The sequence below is a fragment of the Somniosus microcephalus genome, unplaced genomic scaffold (assembly GCF_052327205.1).
Source record: "Somniosus microcephalus isolate GS21.2 unplaced genomic scaffold, FLI_Smic_1.0 scaffold119, whole genome shotgun sequence".
In the NCBI taxonomy this organism is placed as follows: Eukaryota; Metazoa; Chordata; class Chondrichthyes; order Squaliformes; family Somniosidae; genus Somniosus; species Somniosus microcephalus.
The window spans coordinates 588,733-607,694 of NW_028225306.1; the positions used below are offsets into that span (position 1 = coordinate 588,733).

Genomic DNA, 18,962 nt, shown 5'->3' on the forward strand with positions numbered 1-18,962 from the left:
AAAGGAGGCCCAAGCCATCGTGGAGGCAGTGCGCCACTGGCGGCACTACCTAGCCGGCAAACGCTTCACCCTACTTACCGACCAGCGGTCGGTAACGTTTATGTTCAATAATAAACAGAGGGGGAAGATTTAAAATGATAAGATTCTTAGGTGGCGGATCGAGCTCTCCACCTTCGAGTATGACATCATATACCGGCTGGGGGCCCTTAACGAATCCCCCGACGCCCTCTCACGAGGGATGTGTGCCAACGCCACCGGGGATCGGCTACAGACCCTCCACAATGACCTCTGCCACCCAGGGGTCACACGGCTGTTCCACTTCATAAAGTCCCGCAACTTACCCTACTCGATTGAGGAAGTTCGGTCTCTGACCAGGAACTGCCGCACTTGCACTGATTGCAAGCCTCGGTTCTACCGCCCTGATAGAGCCCACCTAATCAAAGCTACATGGCCCTTTGAGCGGCTTAGCTTAGATTTCAAGGGCCCCCTCCCGTCTGTCGACCGCAATGTTTACTTCCTGAACATTGTGGACGAATACTCCCGTTTCCCATTCGCCTTCCCCTGCCCAGACATGACCAGCGCCACAGTCATTAAATGCCTCAACAGCCTGTTCTGCCTGTTTGGTATGCCAAGCTATATCCACACGGATAGGGGGGCGTCCTTCATGAGTGAAGAGCTACGCCAGTACATGCTGTCCAAGGGGATTGCCACGAGCCGTACCACCAGCTACAACCCCCGGGGTAACGGTCAGGTGGAGCGAGAGAACGGGACAGTATGGAGGGCAGTCACTCTAACTCTAAGGACCAAGGGCCTCCCTATCTCCCGCTGGCAGGAAGTCCTCCCAGATGTGCTCCACTCAATACGGTCACTATTGTGTACCGCCACTAATGCCACGCCTCATGAGCTAATGTTTGTGTTTCCCCGGAAATCCACCTCAGGCGTATCCATACCGTCATGGCTCTCCACCCCAGGTCCGGTACTTTTGCAGAAGCATGTGAGGGGCCACAAGACAGACCCTCTCACGGAGCCAGTGCACCTGCTCCACGCCAACCCACAATATGCGTATGTCCGGCACGCCGACGGACGGGAGGACACTGTGTCCATAAAAGACCTCGCCCCAGCCGGTAACAACAGCAACAACGACAATGACTACAACAACAACAGCAACAACGACAACAACCACAACAACTATTACCCACCCACTCCACCCACTATTCTTTCATCACCCCCGGAAGAACACCAGCCAACGGTACCCCCACCACCTACTCCTTCAACAACCCCGGTGGCGCCCCCGGCAGAGACCCAGGAGGTCACCCGGGACACCCAGCCGGCACCCACGGCACCGCAACCGTTACGTCGGTCACAGAGGACTATCACACCCCCGGACAGACTAAATCTGTAGAAGGGGTGAATGTGATGAAATATGTCATTCATCAGACTCTGTATTTAACTACATATATTGTATTGCCTGCTCCTGTGTTTTTACCTTGTATTGTATATAGTGCACCGCCCCCTTTCTCCCCATTGGGTGTGTCAGCTCCGCCCATACCTGGCCCTACTTAAGACAAGCCCAGGCTTGTCTTGCAGCAGAACAGCAGAATGCTAGGTGAAGACACAGGCATCTTTCTTTGCTAATAAAAGCCTAGTGTTATCCAGTTAACTTTGAGCCTTGAAGTTATTGAGGCGCATCACTCTGCAGAAGAGCAGAGCAAGAATGGCACTGTGGACAGACCTGGGCTCATTCACCAGCCCCAGAGGGAGGAGTGATCAAGGAGAAGGAAACAAAGAGCGAGAGAGAGAGGCTGAGAGAGAGAAAGGGAGACACAAAGAGAGAGACTGAGAGAGAGACAAAAGAGAGACAGAGAGAACCAGTCAGGGAATTGAATCGTGAAACACTTATACGATAACAAAATACTGCGGTTGCTAAAAATTCGATATAACAACAGAAAACGCTGGATAAAACTCAGCAGGCCAGGGTAGCATCCATGGAGAGAGAGACAGAGTTAACGTTTCAGGTCGATGACCTTTCGTCAGAACTGGAAAAAAGCAGGAAATGGGACAGATTGTGAAGCAAGTTAGGGGCTGGGAAAAGGGGGCGGGGCTGAAAGAACAAAAGGGAAGGTCAGTGACAGGATAGAAAGCAGGAGAGATTAAGAGACATTGAGAGACTGTAAGAGATATTCAAGGCGAGCGGAGGTGGTAATGGGACAGGTTACGGAACAAAGGATGGCTCCAGATGGGGTGTGAATTGTGCTGGCAGAATGAAGGACAGCTGCCATGTGGGAGCGAAGAAAAAAAAGGGCCAAACAAACATATATATATGTGTGTGATAGGGGCCGAGGTTATGATCTGAAATTGTGGAACTCTATGTTGAGTCTATGTTGAAGGATGTTCTTGCCATAGAAGGAGTGCAGCGAAGATTCACCAGGCTGATACCTGGGATGGCAGGAATGACGTATGAGGAGAGATTGTGTCGATTGGACTTGTACTCACTGGAGTTTACAAGAATGAGAGGTGATCTCATTGAAACTTATAAAATTCTGGCAGGATGGACAGACTAGATGCAGGAAGGATGTTCCCGATTATCGGGGAGTCCAGAACCAGGGGTCATAGTCTAAGGATAAGGGGTAAGCCATTTAGGACAGAAATGAGGAGGAATTACTTCACCCAGAGAGTGGTGAACCTGTGGAATTCTCTGCCACAGAAGGCAGTTGAGGCCAATTCATTAAATATATTCAAGAAGGAGTTGGATATATTTCTTAAGGCTAAAGGGATCAAGGGGTATGGGGAGAAAGCAGGGACAGGGTACTGAATTTGGATGATCAGCCATGACCTCATTGAATGGCGGAGCAGGCTCGAGAGGCCAAATTCCCTACTCCTGCTCCTATCTTCTATGTTTCTATGTTTCCAGAGGGCTGCAAAGTGCCTAATCGGAAGATGAGGTGCTGTTCCTCGAGTTTACGTTGAGCTTCCGTGGAACAGTGTAAGAGGCCAAGGATGGCGAGGACCGAGTGGGAATGGAGCAGTGAATTGAAATGACAGGTGACCGGAAGCTCGGGGTCACCCTTACGGACTGAACGGAGGTGTTCCACAAAGCAGTCACCCAATCTGCGTTTGGTCTCCCCAATTTAGAGGAGACCACATCGTGAGCAGCGAATACAGTATACTAAATTGCAAGAAGTACAAGTAAATCACTGTTTCACCTGGAAGGGGTGTTTGGGGCCCTGGACAGTGGGAAGGGCGGAGGTAAAAGGGCAGGTGTTGCATCTCCTGTGCATGTACAGAAAGGTGCCGGGCAAAGGGGAAGGGGTGCTGGGGGTGGTAGAGGAGTGGACTAGGATGTCGCGGAGGGAGTAGACCCTACAGAATGCTGAAAGGGGAGGTGAGGGGAAGATGCGTTTGGTGGTGGGATCACGCTGGAGGTGGCGGAAATGGCAGAGGATGATCCGTTGAATGTGGAGGCTGATGGGGTGAAAGGTGAGGACAAGGGGAACCCTATCGTGGTTCCAGGAGGGAGGGGCAGGGGTGAAGGCAGAAGTGCGAAAGATAATAAAACACTAGTTCGGCCCCAGCGGGAGTATTGTGTCCAATTCTGGGGAACCGCACTTTAGGACGGACATAGAAACATAGAAGATAGGAGCAGGATTAGGCCATTCGGCCCCTCGAGTCTGCTCCGCCATTCAATGAGATCATGGCTGATCATCCAAATTCAGTACCCTGTCCCTGCCTTCTCCCCATACCCCTTGATCCCTTTAGCCTTAAGAAATATATCCAACTCCTTCTTGAATATATTTAATGAATTGGCCTCTACTGCCTTCTGTGGTAGAGAATTCCACAGGTTCACCGCTCTCTGGGTGAAGAAATTCCTCCTCATTTCTGTCCTAAATGGCTTACCCCTTATCCTTAGACTGTGACCCCTGGTTCTGGACTCCCCTATCATTGGGAACATCCTTCCAGCATCTAGTCTGTCCAGTCATGTCAGAATTTTATAAGTTTCAATGAGGTCCCCTCTCATTCTTCTAAACTCCAGCGAGTACAAGCCCAATCGACCCAATCTCTCCTCATACGTCATTCCTGCCATCCCAGGTATCAGCCTGGTGAATCTTCGCTGAACTCCTTCCATGGCAAGAACATCCTTCCTCAGATAAGGACGTGAAGGCTGAGGAAAGTATCCCCGCTTGTTACTTGAGTGACAGGCAGACACACACAGACAGGAACAGAAAGCCACACATGTACACAGACAGGCATACACATAAACACAGAGTGACTTAGACATCGACAGAGACAGACAGGTAGAGAGAAATACTGTCGATAAATTGCTTGATTTTTGTTCCATTTCTGACAGTAAATTTGGTGAATACTTGCAGATCAATGAAAATGAGAAAAATCTCGAGGTGTTGAAAGTTGTGGGATTGAATTCCGCTGAACTCAGGATTAGTTCTCCAGGGATTTGCTTACATTTTGAAAAGAAGTGGGATGAAAACGCTGGGAACCGTAGTCGGCAGGGTTGGAACCTGCGCGGGGAGACCCCAATGGATTTCTAGTCCATCGCCTTAACCACTCGGCCACGACTACTGGGTCTGTGAGATTTGAAATGTTGCTCCGATAAAATCGCAATCATCCATCGCTCTGGAGCAAAACAGCACTCAGTCCCTGAACAGTCTCCGCTCAAGAAAATTCCCAAAGAGACAATCTCCTCTCGCATTTTTTCACTCTTCCATGTTCCTCCCTCGCTTTTTAACACGAACCAATTTAATTACTATTTCACATCTTAAAGATGCATTTCACCCCATCGCAGAACCCTGCTCACCTGTGCAACAGGCGAGGATACTCCACTAAACTGACCAAAGTCACTGCTGGGCGTTCACTGCAGAAGCGCAGAGCAAGAATGGCGCTGTGGACAGACCTGGGCTCATTCACCAGACCCAGAGGGAGGAGTGAGCAAGGAGAGGGAAACAAAGAGTGAGAGAGAGACAGAGAGAGAGAGAGAAAGGGAGACACAATGAGAGAGACTGAGAGAGAGAAAGGGAGACACAAAGAGGGAGACTGAGAGAGGGACACAAGAGAGAACCTGTCGGGGAATTGAATCCTCACCACTATACTATCAAGGACCTGGTAGAGGAAGTAGTTATACAGTGCTTGAGACAAAGACTCAAACACACACTCACACACTGACATGTGTGTCTGCTCTCTATATGTGTCGGTATGTCCCATATTTAATAAGCTTTTCTGAGTTTCATGGATTCATAAAAAACTTACAGCACAGAAGGAGGCCATTTGGCCCGTCGTGCCTGTGATGTCTCTGTGAAAGGGCAGTCGTGCTCAGTCCCACCCCCCGCTTTTTGTCCGTAACCCTGTTAATCTCTTTCTCTCTGTCACTCTCTCCCTCCTCCGCGCCCCACACAAAAGGGAGAGGGAAACAGAGAGAGAGAGAGCTCTATACTAACCAGGAACTGGTGCAGGAAGTTGTTATACAGTTCTTCATATGTCAGTAAATCTTTTAAATTATTTTAGTTGGGTTTTTTTCTGTTCTACTTTTCCAAGGAGGTTTCTAAGGAGTTGCCCAAAGGTTTAAAATTTGGAATGTTACAATCAGCCTCCCCATCGAGGAATTGAACCCCAATCTCCCACATAACAGGCGGGAATACTCATCGCTACACTAACAAGGAATTGACACATTCGTCACTGCAAGAATCGAGCTGTGAACAGAACTTGACAAATGAGAAAGACAGCAAGAGACAGAGAGAGAGACAGGGACAAAGACAGAGACAGACAAAGAGCAAGATAGACAGAGAGAAACAGACAGAGAAACAGACAGAGAGAGACAGAGAGGGAGAAAAAGAGAGAGTGAGAGAATAAGAGGGACACAGCTAGTGAGACAGAGAGTGGTGGAGACTGAAAGATGTAAAAACATTTCACGATCCCTTCTCTTTGTTAGTTGAGAGTGACAGAGAGTGAGAGAAAAATGCAGATTCAGCAGATGCCAAAATAGGACTTTAAGAATTAGATATGAGATCTTTCTTTCCATATCTATAAACATCTCATTGTTTGTTGGAGAATCAGATGATGAGAAACGGGTGTTATTGAGCAGGATGAAAGGAAATGAATCTTAAATTTAAAAATTACCAGGAGTGGGGTTCGAACCCACGTGGGTATAAACCCATTGGATCTTAAGTCCAACGCCTTAACCACTCGGCCATCCTGGTGCTGGGATTGTTTGTGGACTGTCTCTGAGAGAATCGGGCCTTCAAGCTCCACCTTGCCACAGAGTTGAGCAGAGCAGAGAGAGACACACAGACCGACACACACATAGAGACACACAGACCGACACAGAGAGACACACGCATAAACACACAGACACAGAGAGGGTACAGGGAAGATTTACAAGGATGATACCAGAAATGCAAGGGTATACATATCAGGAAAGGATGGACCCCTGCCAAATTAGTTTATACCCTGATTTGCCTGATTATTGTTCTATTTCCGACCGTATATTTCGTGCATACTTGCAGATCAATGAAAAAGTGAAAAACTTCTAGGTGTTGAAAAGTGGGGATTTAATTCCACCCAACTGCAGACTATTTTTTTTTTCATGGATGTATGCCTGGCCTGCTGAGTTTTTCCAGCATTTTCTGCTGTTATTTCAGATTTCCAGCATCTTGCTATTGTACTAGTGTTTAATTCCATTTTGAAATGAAATGGGATGAACAATGCTAGAACTGCAGTCGGCAGGATTCAAACCTGCGTGGGGAGACCCACAATGGATTTCTAGTCCATCGCCTTAACCACTCAGCCACGACTACTGGGCTTTCAAGATTTTAAATGTTGCTCAGATAAAATCACAATCCCATCGATCTGGAGCAAAACAGCAATCAGTCCCGAAACAGTCTCCGCTCAAGAAAATTCATCCATCGTTCTGTAGCATAAGAGCACTTACTCCCGAAATAGTCCAGATTGAAGAAACATCTCAAAGAGACAATTAGATGGGAAATTAGAGATGCATGCAATAAGGGCACAGCAGTTATCATGGGTGACTTTAATCTACATATAGATTGGGCTAACCAAATTAGTAACAATACTGTGGAGGAGGAATTCCTGGAGTGTTTACGGGATGGTTTCCTGGACCAATATGTCAAGGAACCAACTAGAGATCAGGCCATCTTAGACTGGGTATTATGTAACTGATGCGCTATCAATTACTCATAAAAGACTGAGAGTTAAGAGAGTAACTAAAGGCTTTTATTAGCAAAGAACAGAGCATGCCTCTCGTGGTTGACTGGGTTCCAAGAAGCAGGGGGCTGCAGGTCAATCACCTTTATACCTGGGCCTGTGTGGGTGGAGCCAGCCGAGACATGTTGAGGCATGCATAGGTACAACAGTGTGTATCAACAACAACAACAACAACAGTGGTTTACCACATTCACCCCTTGTTTAAAATTGAGTCCGGCGGGGTGAAGTGTACTAAAGGTTCGTGTAAGTAAGTCTATCAGGTGGCCTTGTATGCCGTCCTGATCGTCGTGGTGGCAGCGGTGATGGTGCAGCATCCAACGTTGAGTCTGGCGTCTCATTGAGTGGTTGGGTGGTCAATGACGGGTCCTGGGGCTGCGGCATGCCGTCTAGTGGGGTTGGGTTGTGGGTAGTGGTGGATGGCAATGGTAGTGTTTCAGGGGCACCCAAAGGTGCGAGATCTCGTGTGGGGGCTGTGTCCTCCCGCCCGTCTGGGTACGCTACGTAAGCGTACTGGGGGTAGGCGTGGGTAGTGGTGGATGGCGAGGGGGGTGTTTCGGGAGCACCCGAAGGTGCGAGGTCTCGTATGGAGACTGTGTCCTCCCGCCCGTCCGGGTACACCACGTAAGCATACTGAGGGTTGGCATGGAGGAGGCTCACCCTCTCGACCAGGGGGTCCGTCTTATGGAACCTCACGTGCTTCCGCAGTAGGACGGGTCCTGGAGAAGTCAGCTATGTCGGTAACGAGGTCCCTGATGTGGACTTCCTGGGGAAGGAGAACATTCTCTCGTGAGGGGTAGCATTGGTGGCTGTACAGAGCAGTGACCGAATGGAATGGAGCGCCGCAGGGAGGACTTCCTGCCAGCGAGAGGTCGGGAGGCCCTTAGATTTCAAGTTTAAAAGGACTGCCTTCCAGACCGTCGCATTCTCCCTTTCCACCTGGCCATTCCCCCGGGGGTTGTAGCTGGTGGTCCTGCTTGTAGCGATACCTCTCGAGAGCAGGTACTGCCGGAGTTCGTCGCTCATAAAGGATGAGCCCCTGTCGCTATGAATATAGCTAGGGAAACCGAACAAGGCGAAGAGGTCATTCAGACATTTAATGACCGTGGTACTGGTCATGTCTGAGCAAGGGATGGCAAACGGAAAACGGGAGTACTCATCAATTATGTTGAGGAAGTACACATTGCGGTCGGAGGAGGGGAGGGGCCCTTTAAAATCGACGCTCAGCCATTCAAAGGGGCGCGTGGCTTTGATCAGGCTTGCTCTGTCTGGCCTATAAAAATGCGGTTTGCACTCGGCACAGATTTGGCAGTTCCTGGTCATGGTCCTGACCTCCTCGATGGAGTAGGGCAGGTTACGGGATTTGATGAAGTGAAAAAACCTGGTGACCCCCGGGTGGCAGAGGTCATTGTGGAGGGTCTTCAGTCTATCGACCTGCGCGTTGGCGCACGTACCACGTGATAGGGCATCTGGGGGCTCATTGAGTTTCCCGGGCCGGTACAAGATATCGTAATTGTAGGTGGAGAATTCGATTCTCCACCTCAAGATCTTGTTGTTCTTGATTTTGCCCCTCTGCTTATTATTAAACATAAAAGCTACTGAACGCTGGTCAGTGAGCAGGGTAAATCATTTTCCGGCCAGGTAATGCCTCCAGTGATGCACCGCTTCCACAATAGCCTGGGCCTCCTTTTCGACAGAGGAGTGTCGTATCTCGGGGCCCTGGAGGGTCCTTGAGAAAAAGGCCACGGGTCTCCCCGCCTGGTTAAGGGTTGCAGCTAGGGCAAAGTCGGATGCATCGCTCTCCACTTGGAAAGGGATGGACTCATCCACTGCGTGCATTGTGGCCTTCGCAATATCTCCTTTTATGAGAGTGAAGGCTGCACAGGCCTCTGCTGTCAGGGGGAAGGAGGTGGACTTGATGAGGGGTCTGGCTTTGTTCGCATAGTTCGGCACCCACTGAGCATAGTACGAGAAAAACCCTAGGCATCTCTTCAGTGCTTTTTGGCAGTGGGGGAGGGGGAGCTCCATAAGGGGGCGCATCCTGTCGGGGTCGGGGCCGATGACTCCGTTCTCCACTACACAGCCAAGAATGGCGAGGCGCTTGGTACGAAACATACATTTGTCCTTGTTGTATGTTAGGTTCAGCCGCTGGGCCGTACGGAGGAATTTCTCTAGATTAACATCATGGTCCTGCTGGTCGCGGCCGCAGATGGTGATGTTGTCTAGATAGGGGAAAGTGGCCTGGAGCGCGTTCTGGTCGACCATCCGGTCCATCTCCCGTTGGAAGACTGAAACCCCGTTGGTGACGCCGAAGGGAACTCTGAGGAAGTGGGAGAGACGACCGTCAGCTTCAAAAGCTGTGTACTGGCGGTCCTCAGCCCTGATGGGGAGCTGGTGGTATGCCGACTTCAGATCAATCGTCGAGAACACCCGGTATTGTGCTATCTGATTGACCATGTCAGATATGCGGGGGAGTGGGTATGCATCTAGCTGGGTGTAGCGGTTGATCGTCTGGCTGTAGTCAATAACTAGGCGCTGTTTTTCGCCAGTCTTCACTACCACCACTTGTGCTCGCCATGGGCTGGTGCTACTTTCAATAATCCCTTCCTTCAGGAGTCTTGCTACCTCGGATTTAATGAAGCTCCTATCCCCAGCACTGTAACGCCTGCTTTTGGTAGCGATGGGCTTACAGTCACGGTTGAGGTTAGTGAACAAGGAGGGGGGGGGACTTTAAGGGTGGAGAGGCTGCAAATGGTGCGCGGCGGGCGATTTAAAAGCTGCTGGCTGCAGACTGTGAGTGGGGGGAGGGGTCCGTCGTACGCTAATGTGACACTCTTAAGGTTGCACTGAAAATCCAACCCCAGTAGAACGGCAGCGCAAAGATGGGGCAGGACCAGGAGTTTCAAATTTTTGTATTCTGTGCCCCTTACTGAAAGGGTCACTACACAGTAGCCACCGACGTCCACTGACTGGGCTTTGGAAGCCAAAGAGATCCGATGTCGCGTCGGCAGGACCGGGAGAGAGTAACTCCGCACCGTGTCAGGGTGGATAAAGCTTTCCGTGCTCCCGCTGTCAAAAAGGCAGGTAGTGGCGCGGCCGTTTGCCTTAATGTCCATCATGGACCTGGACAGTTGATGAGGGAGAGATTGGTCCAGCGTCACGGAGGCCAGCGTATGGTCGAGCGAGTCGATGTGGTCGTCAGATGAGGCGGTGGTTGAGTCCAGGCCCCCCGTGGTTGAAGTTGGAGACATCCGAGATGGCGGACAAAATGGCGGTGCCCATGGTCCCGATCCCCACGCGGCTGGGGGAGCCCAAGATGGCGGACAAGATGGCTGCCCCCACGGTTCGCACGCGGCACTGCTGGCGTTAGCGGTTTTACCTTTGCAGGCGCTGACATAGTGTCCTTTCTTCCCGGAGCAGGTAGCGTTTCTCGCCGGGCAGCGTGCTCTGGGGTGTTTTGCCTGGCCACAAAAATAACATTTCTGTGCCTTGGACATCGCAGCAGCAGTTGAAGGTGGCGGTCCCATGACCCAAGGTTGTGGCGTCCACGTTGCGGAGCGGTTAGGGGAGAAGGCGTCCATATTCCTGTGGGCCGCGTCGAGCAAGAGCGCGAGGGACACTGCCTTTCTCAGGTCCATTTCTCCCTTTTCCAACAGTCTCTGCCGGGAGTAGTCGGACCTTAGACCCGCAACGAAAGCGTCTCGGATCAGTCCCTCCGTGTGTGCTGCGGCTGATGCTTCTTTGCAGTCGCAGTCTCGGCCGAGTATCCGTAGTGCCCGTAGGAAGGCCTCCACCGATTCCCCGGGCTGCTGTCTGCGGGATCTTAAGAGGTGCCGGGCATAGACCGTATTTACCGGGCGTGCGTATTGCCCTTTTAGCAGACCGATAGCCGCCGCGTAGGTCGTCGCGTCCTGGATTATTGTATAAACTTGGTGGCTCACCTTTGAGGCCAGGATTTCCAACTTGTTTTCGTCCAGGGTCACAGTTGAGGCTTGCAGGTAGGCCTCGAAGCAACGCAGCCAATGCGCGAATTTGGTAGCCGAACCCGCCTCTTGGGGGTCTAGGTCCAGGCATGTTGGTCTGAGGGCTCGCAGCAGCTCCTGTTGCTCAGCGTTTGGTGCAGCAGCCTGCTGTTCAGCGTTTGGTGCAGCAGCCTGTTGTTCAGCAATTTTATTAGCAAAAACAAAATGTCGACATTTGCTAATAAAATTGATGCGCTATCAATTACTCATAAAAGACTGAGAGTTAAGAGAGTAACTAAAGGCTTTTATTAGCAAAGAACAGAGCATGCCTCTCGTGGTTGACTGGGTTCCAAGAAGGCAGGGGGCTGCAGGTCAATCACCTTTATACCTGGGCCTGTGTGGGTGGAGCCAGCCGAGGCATGTTGAGGCATGCATAGGTACAACAGTGTGTATCAACAACAACAACAACAACAGTGGTTTACCACAGTAACGAGAAAGGATTAATTAGCAATCTTGTTCTATGAGGCCCCTTGGAGAGGAGCGATCATAATATGATCGAATTCTTCATTAAGATGGAGAATGAAATAGTTGACTCAGAGACTAGGGTCCTGAATTTAAATAAAGGAAACTACGATGGTCTGAGACACAAGTTGGGTAGGATTGATTGGGGAATGTTACTCAGAGGATTTACGGTGGATAGGCAATGACAAACATTTAAAGATTGCATGGATGAACTACAGAATTTGTTCACCCCAGTTTGGCATAAAAATAAAACGGAAAAGGTGACTCAACCGTGGCTAACAAGGGAATTTAAGGATAGCATAAGATCCAAGGAGAGGACATATAAATTGGCCAGAAAAAGCAGCAAACCTGAGGATTGGGAGCAGTTTAGGATTCAACAAAGGAGGACAAAGGGATTAATTAATTTTCACTCTTCAAGTTTTCACTGCAGCTTTTTAACTTGAAGCCACAGCAGGGTACATCATTGTAGATTGATATCTTAAAAAATGCCTATTTTCCGTTCAGGAATTGAACCCCGGACTCTCACGTAACAGGCGGGGATACTTCATTATGTGAAACGAGGAACTGACGGAAGACGCTGCTGTGCAGTCTCTGCAGAAGCGCAGAGCAAGAATGGCGCTGTGAACAGACCTGGGCTCATTCACCAGACCCAGAGGGAGGATTGATCAAGGAGTGGGAAACAAAGAGCGAGAGAGAGAGAGAAACAGAGAGAGGCAGAGAGAGAGAGAGACACACACAGACAGAGAGAGACACACAAAGTTAAAGAGGACAAGGAGAGAGAGACAGACAGACAGTCCGTAACCCTGTTAATCTCTTTCTCTCTGTCACTCTCTCCCTCCTCCGCGCCCCACACAAAAGGGAGAGGGAAACAGAGAGAGAGAGAGCTCTATACTAACGAGGAACTGGTGCAGGAGTGGTTACACAGTTCTTCATATGACAGTAAATCTTTCAAAATTATTTTAGTTGATTTTTTTCTGTTCTACTTTTCCAAGGAACTTTTTAAGGAGTTGCCAAAAGGTTTAAAATTTGGAATGTTAAAATTACCCTCCCCGTTGGGGAATTGAACCCCGGTCTCCCACGTGATAAGCAGGGATATTCACCACTATACTAACAAGGAACTGACATGTATAATTTGCCAGAGCAAGAATTGAGCTGTGAACAGAACTTGACAAATGAGAAAGACAGAGAGAGAGACAGGGACAAAGGCAGAGACAAAGACAAAGAGAGAGAGAGAGAGACAGACAGACAGAGAAACTGACAGAGAGAGAAAGACAGAGATAGACAGAGAGAGACAGACAGAGAGAAACAGACAGTGACAGACAGACAGAGAGAAATAGACAGAGAGCCAGACAGAGAGAGGCAGACAGAGAGAGGCAGACAGAGAGAGACAGACAGAGGAAGACAGAGAGCCATACAGAGAGAGACAGAGAGAGAGACAGGGACAAAGAGAGAGAGAGAGAGAGAGAAAGACAGAGAAACTGCCAGAGAGAGAAAGACAGAGAGAGACAGACAGAGAGAAATAGACAGAGCCAGACAGAGAGAGCCAGACAGAGAGAGAGAGAGACAGACAGAGGGACAGACAGGTAGAGAGACAAGAAAGGAGGCGCATGACAAATGTGCAAGAGAGAGAGAGAGAGAAAAAGAGAGTGAGAGAATGAGAGGGACACAGCTAGTGAGACAGAGAGAGGTGGAGACTGAAAGATGTAAAAATATTTCACGATCTCTTCTCTTTATTAGTTGAGAGTTACAGAGACTGAGAGAAAAATGCAGATTCAGCAATTGCCAAAATAGCACTTTAAGAATTACATATGAGATCTTTCTTTCCATATCTATAAACATCTCATTGTTTGTTGGAGAATCAGCTGATGACAAATGAGTGTCGCTGAGCAGGATGAAAGAAAATGGATCTTAAATTAAAGAGCTACCAGGAGTGGGGTTTGAACCCATGCGGGTATAAACCCATTGGATCTTAAGTCCAACAGCCTTAACCACTTGGCCATCCTGGTGTTGGAATGACTTATAGACTGTCTCTGTGAGAATCGGGCCTTCAAGCTCCACCTTGCCCCAGAGTTGCACAGAGCAGAGAGAGACATAGAAACATAGGAACAGGAGTAGGCCATTCGGCCCTTCTCCGCCATTCAATGAGATCATGGCTGATCATCCAAACCCTAGCACCCGGTCCCTACACCGACAGCCATCCCACCCAAGCCCTATCCCCGTAACCCCATGTATTTAATCCCCCCTAACACTAAGGGCCAATTTTTATCATGGCCAACCAACCTAACCCGCACATCTTTGGACTGTGGGAGGAAACCGGAGCACCCAGAGAAAACCCACGCAAACACGGGGAGAATGTGCAAACTCCACACAGACAGTCGCCCGAGGCCGGATTTGAACCCGGGTCCCTGGTGCTGTGAGGCAACAGTGCTAACCACTATGCCTCACAGACCAACACAGAGAGACAGACACAGACAGACACACAGACATAGAGAGAGACACACAGACCGACACAGAGAGACACCCACATAGACACACAGACCGACACAGAGAGACACCCACATAGACACACAGACACACACAGAGAGACACCCACATAGACACACAGACACAGACAGACACACAGACTGACGCAGAGAGACACACACATAGACACACAGACACAGACAGACACAGACAGACACACAGACCGACACAGAGAGACACACACATAGACACACAGACAGACACAGAGAGACACCCACATAGACACACAGACACAGACAGACACACAGAGGGTACCGAGAAGATTTATAAGTATGTTACCAGAATTGCGAGGGTATACATATCAGGAAAGAATGAACCCCTGCCTTTTCGTGGGCTATGTGGCACCCTCTTTGTTCCAGTTTTACTCGGGTCCCCTCCCTCACCTCTTTTTCTGGTACATTGATGACTGTATTGGTGCCGTTTCCTGCTCTCGCCCTGAACTAGACAATTTCATTCACTTTGCCTCCAATTTCCACCCTTCCGTCACCTTCACTTGGTCAATCTCTGACTCTTCCCTTCCCTTCCTCGACTTCTCCGTCTCCATCTCTGGGGATAGGTTATTGACCAATTTTCACTACAAGCCCACAGATTCCCACACCTACCTGGACTACACTTCCTCCCACCCTGCCTCCTGTAAGGACTCTATTCCATTCTCCCAGTTTCTCCATCTCCGCCGCATCTGCTCCGACGATGCCACCTTCCACACCAGTGCTTCCGACATCTTACTTTTTCCTCAACTGAGGATTCCCCTCTACCATTGTTGACATGGCCCTTGACCGTGTCTGTTCTATCTCCCGCACTTCTGCCCTCACCCCTGCCTCTCCCTCCCAGAACCACGATAGGGTTCCCCTTGTCCTTACCTTTCACCTCACCAGCCTCCACATTCAACGGATCATCCTCCACCATATCTGCCACCTCCAACGTGATCCCACCACCAAACGCATCTTAACCCCACCTCCACTTTCAGCATTCCGCAGGGACTGCTCCCACTGAGACACCCTAGTCCACTCCTCCACCACCCCCAGCACCCTTCCCCTTCGACCGGCACCTTCCCGTGCAAGCGCAGGAGATGCAACACCTGCCCCTATACCTCCCCCCGCTTCCCACTGTCCAGGGCCCCAACACCCCTTCCAGGTGAAACAGCGATTTACTTGTACTTCTTGCAATCTAGTAAACTGTATTCGCTGCTCACGATGTGGTCTCCTCTACATTGGGGAGACCAAACGCAGATTGGGTGACTGCCTTGAGGAACACCTCCATTCAGTCCGTAAGGGTAACCCCGAGCTTCCGGTCGCCTGTCATTTTAATTCACCGCTCCATTCCCACTCGGACCTCACCGTCCTTGGCCTCTTGCATTGTTCCACGGAAGCTCAGCGTAAACTCGAGGAACAGCACCTCTTCTTCCAACTAGGCACTTTACAGCCTTCCGGACTCAATATCGAGTTCAACAATTTCAGATCATAACCTCGGCCCCTATTACATTTTTATATTTTTTATCCACACCTTTGGTTTGTGACTTTTCCTTTTTTCTCTCTCCCACATGGCAGCTATCTCTCACTCTGCCAGCGCATTTCACACTTCATCTTGAGCCATCCTTTGCCTCTTTACTTGTTATATTACCATCTCCTCTCGCCTTGATTATCTCTCAATGTCTCTTAATCTCTCCTGCTTTCTATCCTATCGCTGACCTTCCCTTTTGTTCTTTCATCCCCTCCCCCTTTTCCCAGCCCCTAAACTTGCTTTCCATTTCCTGCTTTTTTCTCAATTCTGACGAAGGGTTTCGACCTGAAACGTTGACTCTACTTCTCTCTCCACGGATGTTGCCTGGCCTGCTGAGTTTTTCCAGCATTTTCTGTTGTTATTTCAAGTAAATTTATACCCCGAGTTGCCTGATTGTGGTTCTATTTCTGACCGTATATTTCGTGCATACTTGCACAATGAAACAGTGAATAACCTCGAGGTGTTGAAAAATGTGGGAAGTCAATTCCGCCCAACTCAGGATTTGGTTACATTTTGAAATGAAATGGGATGAAAAATGCTGGAACTGTAGGCGGCAGGATTGGAACCTGCGCAGGGAGACCCCGATGAATTTCTAGTCTATTGCCTTAACCACTTGGCCACGACTACTGGGTCTGCAAAGAGTTAAATGTTGCTCAGATAAAATCGCAATCATCCATCGTTCTGTAGACTAAGAGCACTTCACCCCGAAACAGTCTAGTTTGAAGAAACTTCTCAAAGGTACAATCTCCTCTCGCAATTTTTACACTTCGGTTTTTTACTGCAGCTTTTTAACTTGAAGCTACACCAGGATACATCATTGCAGATTAACATCTTAGAAATACTTACTGCCCATTCGGGAATTGAACCCTGGCCACCCCACGTAACAGGCGGGAATATTTCACTACATTTAAAGAGGAATTGACGGAAGACGCTGCTTTGCAGTCTCTGCAGAAGCGCAGAGCAAGAATCGCGCTGTGAACAGACCTGGGCTCATTCACCAGACCCAGAGGGAGGAGTGAGCAAGGAGAGGGAAACAAAGAGCGAGAGAGACAGAGAGAGAGACAGACAGAGAGACAGAGAGAGAGGACAAAGAGAGAAAGAGAGACAGACAGTCCGTAACCCTGTTAATCTCTTTCTCTCTGTCACTCTCTCCCTCCTCCGCGCCCCACACAAAAGGGAGAGGGAAACAGAGAGAGAGAGAGAGAGAGCTCTATACTAACGAGGAACTGGTGCAGGAAGTTGTTATACAATTCTTCATATGACAGTAAATCTTTCGAAATTATTTTAAATCATTTTTTTCTGTCCTCATTTCCAAGGAGGATTTTAAGAAGTTGCAGAAAGGTTTAAAATTCGAGATGTTAAAAAGGCTTCTATCCTGTCGGGAAATTGAACCCCGGTCTCCCGCATGACAGGTGGAGATACTCACCACTATACTAATGAGGAATTGACAGGTGCACAATCTGTCAGAGCAAGAATCGAGCTGTGAACAGAACTGGACTGAGTGAGAAAGTGGCAGAGAGAGACAGAGAGACAAAGAGCGAGAGACGGGGACAAACAGAGAAACAGAGACAAATAGTGAGACAGACAGAGAGAGAAAGACAGAGAGAAAGCCAGAGAGAGAAAGAGAGAGACAATGATAGATACAGAGAGAGACAGAGAGAGAGACATACAGGAGGCTTATGACAAATGTGTAACAGAGAGACAGAGAGAGAGAGACAAGGAGAGAGAGAATGAGAGGGAGACCGAGAGACAGATAGTGTGACAGAGAGGGGTGGAGACTGAATTCTCTTTCTCCTTGTTAGTTAATAGTGACAGAGAGAGAGAAAAATGCAGATTCAGCAGATGCCAAAATAGCACTTTTGAAGAATTACAGTTAAATATGAGAGAGAGACAGAGGAAGAGAGACAGAGAGAACCTGTCGGGGAATTGAATCCTCACACACTATACTATCAAGGACCTGGTAGAGGAAATAGTTAGGCAGTGCTTGAGACAAAGACTCAAACACACTCACAGACACACACAGCCATGGACATGAGTGTCTGCTCTCTCTATATGTGTCGGTATGTCTCATAAGCTTTTCTGAGTTTCATGGATTCATAAAAATCTTACAGCACAGCAGGAGGCCATTCGGATCGTCGTGCCTGCGCTGTCTCTTTGAAAGAGCAGTCGTGCTCAGTCCCACCCCCCGCTTTTTGTCCGTAACCCTGTTAATCTCTTTCTCTCTGTCACTCTCTCCCTCCTCCGCGCCCCACACAAAAGGGAGATACTCTATACTAATGAGGAACTGGTGCAGGAAGTTGTTATACAGTTCTTCATATGCCAGTAAATCTTTCAAAATTATTTTAGTTGATTTTTGTCTGTTTTGCTTCTCCAAGGAAGTTTTTAAAGAGTTGCCCAAAGGTTTAGAATATGCAAAGTTAAAATCGTCCTCCCCATCAGGGAACTGAACCCCAGTCTCCCACATGACAGGCGGGGATACTCACCACTATACTAACGAGGAACTGACACAAGCAGCTTTTCAGAGCAAGAACTGAGCTGTGAACAGAACTTGATAAATGAGAAAGACAGAGCGAGACAGAGAGAGTCAGAGACAGAGACAAAGACAGAGAGAGTCATAGAGAGACAGAGAGAGAAAGACAGAGATAGACAGAGACAGACAGAGAGAAACAGACAGTGACAGACAGAGTGAAACAGACAGAGAAAGACAGAACGACATACAGAGTCAGGGAGACAGACAGAGAAATACAGAGAAAGACAGAGATAGATACTGAGACAGAGAGACAGACAGAGGAAGACTCGGACAGAGAGAGACAGAGAGAGAGAGAGAGAGAGACTGAGAGAAGAAGACAGAGAGAGACAAAAGGAGGCTGAAGACAAATGTGTGACAGCCTTGAATGGCGGAGCAGGCTCGAAGGGCCAAATGGCCGACTCCTGCTCCTTATGTTCTTTCCAGATCTATAAACATCTCATTGTTTGTTTGATGGAGATTCAGCAGATGACAAACGAGTGTCACTGAGCAGGATGAAAGGACATTGATCTAAACGGGTATAAACTGATTGGATCTTAAGTCTCACACCTTAACCACTCGACCATCCTGGTGCTGGTGTTGCTAGGAGACGGTCTCTTTGTGATTCTGGGATTCAAGCGCCACTCTGCCAGTAAGTTGAGCAGAACAGAGCTTCTTAAGGTGGCAGGACAGGTTAACAAAGCATTTAATAAAGCATATGG

The 18,962-nt window shown here is 48.9% G+C and overlaps 3 non-coding genes across 3 annotated transcripts; all 3 read right to left on the reverse strand.

The window, feature by feature from the left end:
* Positions 1-4,493: 4,493 nt before the first annotated feature.
* On the reverse strand, positions 4,494-4,575 carry trnas-aga (transfer RNA serine (anticodon AGA)). Its single transcript has one exon. It is a non-coding gene; the product is annotated as a tRNA-Ser (tRNA).
* Positions 4,576-6,123: 1,548 nt separating this feature from the next.
* trnal-uaa (transfer RNA leucine (anticodon UAA)) lies at positions 6,124-6,206 on the reverse strand. Its single transcript has one exon. It is a non-coding gene; the product is annotated as a tRNA-Leu (tRNA).
* Positions 6,207-13,633: 7,427 nt separating this feature from the next.
* Positions 13,634-13,717, reverse strand: trnal-uaa (transfer RNA leucine (anticodon UAA)). The gene has a single exon. It is a non-coding gene; the product is annotated as a tRNA-Leu (tRNA).
* Between the last annotated feature and the right edge of the window lie 5,245 nt (positions 13,718-18,962).